Raw genomic sequence first — 5,630 nt, 5'->3', positions numbered from 1 at the left:
TGGCTTATGGCTGAATATTTTAATGAGACTTTAAGTTTTAAATAGACAATTTTAAACTATTTTCATAATATGTGTGACTGATGCCATAAAATGTATCCTTAAGTCTGTGCTTCACTCGTTCCGTAAGACATCCGCACATAATATTAACATCATTACGCTAACGGGGTTGTTTCTTTTCACCTAACTAAATATGAATGGAATACTTGAATGGAACTTAAAAATGTAAGATGCTGTCGCCTTATCTATGAAGATCTTCATTATCCACATAATCATGGAACAGAAAGAAGAAGTGCTATTTTAATTTATGTTCCGTGATCATAACAATGATGGTTAATACTGGTCATAAAGCGCTACCTAGTCGATCTGAGTGAAGTGTATGTACATTGTGTGAGGTTATGGGTTAATATTGAAGATTGTGCAATGATTTTAGGCGACAAAAATTTTTATTGGACTATATTATTGTAGGTCTAGGGGTATGTACCATTCTTATTCTTAGAATCGCTTTTACGGACAATGTTCTAAGGCGCTCCCTAGACGATCCAATTTATTGAGCAATATCACGTACTGTGCAAAATTGCATGTAGGGTTGATATTGAAGATTATGATCATTGCATACTATTTTTGTTGTAATATTACACAAGGTAGGTCTAGGGGTACTTAACATCATAAAACTGGTAGATGGGGTGAAACGAGAATAGCAGCGTTTTACCTGAAATAAAACGCATATTAAATACTTACCTTATTTGAAGCTTACTAGTTTGAGATAGGCACCTACGTGTTTTCCGCTTTTATCTCCGTCCTTTTCTACCCCATATCTTGCATCTCTCTCGCACATCGACCAGTTTCACTCCCCACCAGGCAGGAGGCGACGAGTGTTCTCGGCGGCCACAGTTCGTCATTGAGTCGAAAACACCAGGCAGAAATTAAAATGTAAGCTTCAAATAAGGTAAGTATTTAATATGCGTTTTATTTCAGGTAAAACGCTGCTATTAAATTCTTGACCGTTATTTGAAGCTTACTAGTTTGAGACGTGTTTGTTATCGCCTGGTGGAAGTGGACGCCAATGTGAGCAAAAGCACAATGAAATTGTGTATGTAAATAGGTACTTAGGTACACGAGTAATCACATGTAAGTATGTGTATTGCGTCCTGGAATACTAATGTAATAAAAGTTAACTGGTACTGGTACTCAGCTACATCCTGTTAGACTGGAAGCCGACCCCAACATAGTTGGGAAAGGGGCTCGGAGGATGAGTAATAAAAATTAAAAGAGAGATGCAAGAACAAAAGCAAAATTGATTTCATTTTCTAATAGTAATTAACAAAAATATTGCGATACTTCTTAATAACAATAGTAACAAAAATATAGACATTAATCAGCTGGATTAATTAAATAATCGAGATAACTTGCTACTTCTATTTAGTGGGTATCTTTCCCTTCTGTAAAAATGGGCAAATGTATTGCCTGATCGCCAATTACCCTTGGCTAATATATCGTCCAAAGGTATATTGTCAACCCCGATTTTGACGCTACCGCCGAGTGGAAGCTTCCTGGGGTTGTAGTTATTCCTGCCTCTTTTAACAATGTCTTAATCCACCCGCAATCATCGTTCGGGTGCCTGCCTTTGGTTGGCCTCTAACGGATATAAATAAATTTAAGGAATTAGCCGATGTTCGTCTATCTTCTAACAAGGCTTTAGTCTTTCTGACCCAATACACTGGACTTAGATTTATATTTTCCTGATTATCCATCAAACAACAACCCGACTGCCTATGACTAGAACTGTCGGTCTTAGAGCCAAAGACTGGCCATAAGATTAAATTATCTTTGTTGTTTTTGAAATGTTCTGGGTCTATTGCAAGCAAGGAAAGATCATGGACTCGCCTTTCCGAAACAAGCTAGCAAAAGAAAGAGCAGCAGTGTGCCTGGAAGTTGCAAAAGGATTATTCTTGTCTACGTTTACTGCACTTAAGTAGGTTACCAATTGGTCAATATTCCAGATGGACGGCTTCCCGGGGAACAGGTTTGCTCAGCGCTATTAATTTTAAAATGTATCCGACTAGAACGTGTGAACCTAGCTCTCCAGTGGTTTCTGCATTGCATAGTGTAGCTATAACTGACTTGTGTAATAAAATAGTATTGTATGCTAGTTTATTTACTATGTAAGTCCGCAAAAAATTGGGTAAGTATAGGTCCAAATAGGGATTCAAGGATTCATAGGATCCAATTTCATACTTTTCGCCCCAATTTAACCATCGACTCCAAGCTGATTGATAAGTCTTGCGTGTGGATTGAAGAAGACTTCAGTCGGAGAGACTCCTTGTCCCTCCCCCCCCCCTCCCCATTTCCTTGACCTTGGCAGGGGGTATCCCCGTTGCTGTGTCTATCGGTTTCTGCTCGAGGTTCATCAGTGAGTAGGATACTGCTAATGATTGGGACTTCAAATCTGCTCGCCAAAATACCTGGTGCCACCGAAGGAACTACTATGAGATTAACTCCCGTTCCTGAATTGAGATGACTGAGGACCTACGGTATAAGGTCAGGTGGCGGTAATACCCATGCTAGCGGGTAAGTCCAAACTTGAGAAAAAGGGCATCGTGGAACCCCGCCTCGGGTCCTTCAGATCTAGGGGCACGTAGTACACAACTATGTATCCCTGGGCTCGCTTCGAGGCAAATAGGTCCACTGCTGATACAAGATGCCCCTCCGGTGGAGGTTTGTGTCGGGAGAGATGGTCTGCATGACTGTTGAATAGGGCTGGTATATGATTCACGACGTGATAGATTTGATACAGCTCGAGATAACTGAATACTTTGTACGTCAAGTTCGGTAGGCTCCTTGATCGGGTGCCACCTTGATTTCTTAGATATGACACTACAGTCCCATTTTTGCATTGAAAAATGGCTGTTGATCTCCTTAGCAACTCGCCGTGATTATCCAGTTAATACTGCAAGCGTCTCTTTCAGATCGCAGTGAAAGCCTTTTTCTCTCTTGTTCCATGAACCCATTACGGGAGTTCCGTTCAGTTGTGCCCCCATCCTACATCGGAGGCGTCCGTGGTTATAAGGTGACAGGGAAGTGGCGTATGAATATCCAAGGTTTGGTGGCAGCTGACCAGCCACCACTTTAGATCTGCATAGGCATCTGCTGGTAGGTTCAACATTGCTATACTCCATTCACCGAGCCGTGAGCCCACAATGTAACCAACGAATGACACTTTTCAAAATGGTGGGTATAACCCGACCGATGACAAAAACGTCACATTTTTATGTAAAATGTTCTTAGTATCTGTGGTCTTCAATTAAGTAGGGTTCTATGTATGACAGTCAAGACTTCTAGGTTCCTTTTACATGTAAACGATTTACTACATATTTAATTAAAATTAAGAAAACAATTTACGGCATTTATTATATTTGATTTCAAATAAGTTTGAAAAGATTGCATAAGTTCCACAGACATCGTTCTAAAATATAATTTCTAATGTTGTCAGTATATTACTTTCGTAGTTATTTTTATAAAATATGATCATTACTTCAATCGTGACTTATAAGAACCCTTTTTATGGTTTGTTCACCGTTTGGCTCACGGTTCCATGAATAGGGTAGGTATAGATTGCTGTTCAACACTGCATTGAGGGAAATGAGGAGAGCCCGGTAATGCAGTCTGCCGTATGGGACAACAAAAACTTGCGAAGTTTTAAAGTCCTATCAAGCTATGCAGGTCTTCTAAGTTTGTCGTGCTGTTTGTCACGTAGTGCGTTTTGTCATTATCTTGTTGATAATGCTTGCGATTTATTCACTTGCCATCCAAAACGTGGTGCAAATGATCCCAAAGTAGGCGAATATATCTTGGTGAGCCACCAGAAAATCGAGATACACAATTATAAGTAACCCTTGAGTTTTCAAAGTTTGAGCCACCCAATTGGTCACTGTGGCGAAGGTCTTGGGTGCCGTGCTTAAGCCAAATGGTAGGCACGTAATCTGAAGCAGTCTTCTTCTGTATACTAGTCGAAGAACATGTCTGTGACCTTCGGCTAACGGAAGGTAGAAGTAAGCCTGGGCGAGATCCACTTGCACAGCCATTCGTCTTTCTGAAGAAACTCTAGCACCCGAAAAACATTTATTAAACTGAAGGGTTCCGTAATTATGAACTTGTTGAGAACCTTGAGATTGAATATTGGACGGTTCTTTCCGTTGCCTTTTGGGCACAAGAAACATATTGGAAAGAAAGCTGGCAGAATTTGCAGCTATCAATAGAACTTTTTGTTTTATCATTTGGGATATGACGACATCCATCTCTTTGGACTCTCTGGTCAAATCTGGCATTATCTATCAAAGGTGGCTTTTGGCCAATGGTATCCGATACCCAGTTATTATTTTTGACAAAGGCGGAGCTCCCATTTCTTTCCATTGGTCTTGATATAATGTTAGGCAACCCGCCTCGAAAGTCATAACTTACGTGCCTTGTTGGACGCATCAAAGTCCGCCTGCGGTCCTGGACGCTTTGTTTCGTCTGTTGGACATGGTTCCTATTGTAATTTACTCGTGATGTCCCAAGGGAGCCTTTAGAGTTTTGCGTCACACGCCATTCAGCGTGAGTGTGATTACCATTTCCCTTCGAGGGAAGGTTATAATGGCGACTCTTCGATCCAAATAGCCAATAGGTTATAAGTCGATCCAAATAGCCACCCTGCGAGGGTAGATTGCAATGATGGTACGACCCGCAACATGCATGCTTGGTACCCTGCGAGGGTCCGTGATAATGAGCCGACCCCTGCGGGGGGTGGCAAGTATACTTACTGGTCCCTGCTTTGTAATGATGCTGCTACTCGCAACATGCAAGATTGGTACCCTGCGCGGGTCCCGTGATAATGAACCGACCCCTGCGGGGGGTGGCTAACATACTTACTGGTCCCTGCTTTGTAATGATGCTGCGACTCGCAAAATGCAAGATTGGTACCCTGCGCGGGTCCGTGATAATGAACCGACCCCTGTGGGGGGTGGCTAGTATACTTACTGGTCCCCACTTTGTAATGATGCTGCGTCTCGCAACATGCAAGATTGGTACCCTGCGCGGGTCCGTGAAAATGAGCCAAACACTGCGGGGGGTGGCTAACATACTTACTGGCAGTCCTAGGCGGAGCGTACCAAGTCTTTCAAGGCCGAAAAGCATCACACGCCGAGATAATGAGCCGACCCTACGGGGGGTGGCTAACAGACTTACTGGCAGTCCGAAGGGAGCGTACCAAGTCTTTCGAGGTCGAAAACCATCACACGCCGTGATAATGAGCCGACCCCCATGGGGGGTGGCTAACAGACTTACTGGCAGTCCGAGGGGAGCGTACCAAGTCTTTCAAGGCCGAAAAGCTTTCTTGACACCATCAGCCCTCTTCAAGTGCGGTAGTGATCAGTCCGAACTAAGGAGATGCTGGTTGGACCGCACCTCACACCATTCTTTTTTGTCAAACCGTTGAAACGCCTTGCAGGATTGAACTAGGGCCACAGGTGCCTTAGGGACATCGGGCTTGCTTTCTTTTCCATAGTCACGTGCACGGGCTGTGGTAGCTTTATTATTTACCGCATCTGTATTTGCTTTATAAGTCACTCATTCTGAAAACAAATTACTGAAAA

The sequence above is a fragment of the Helicoverpa armigera genome, chromosome 5 (genome assembly GCF_030705265.1).
Source record: "Helicoverpa armigera isolate CAAS_96S chromosome 5, ASM3070526v1, whole genome shotgun sequence".
In the NCBI taxonomy this organism is placed as follows: Eukaryota; Metazoa; Arthropoda; class Insecta; order Lepidoptera; family Noctuidae; genus Helicoverpa; species Helicoverpa armigera.
This window is presented reverse-complemented; position numbering follows the sequence as displayed.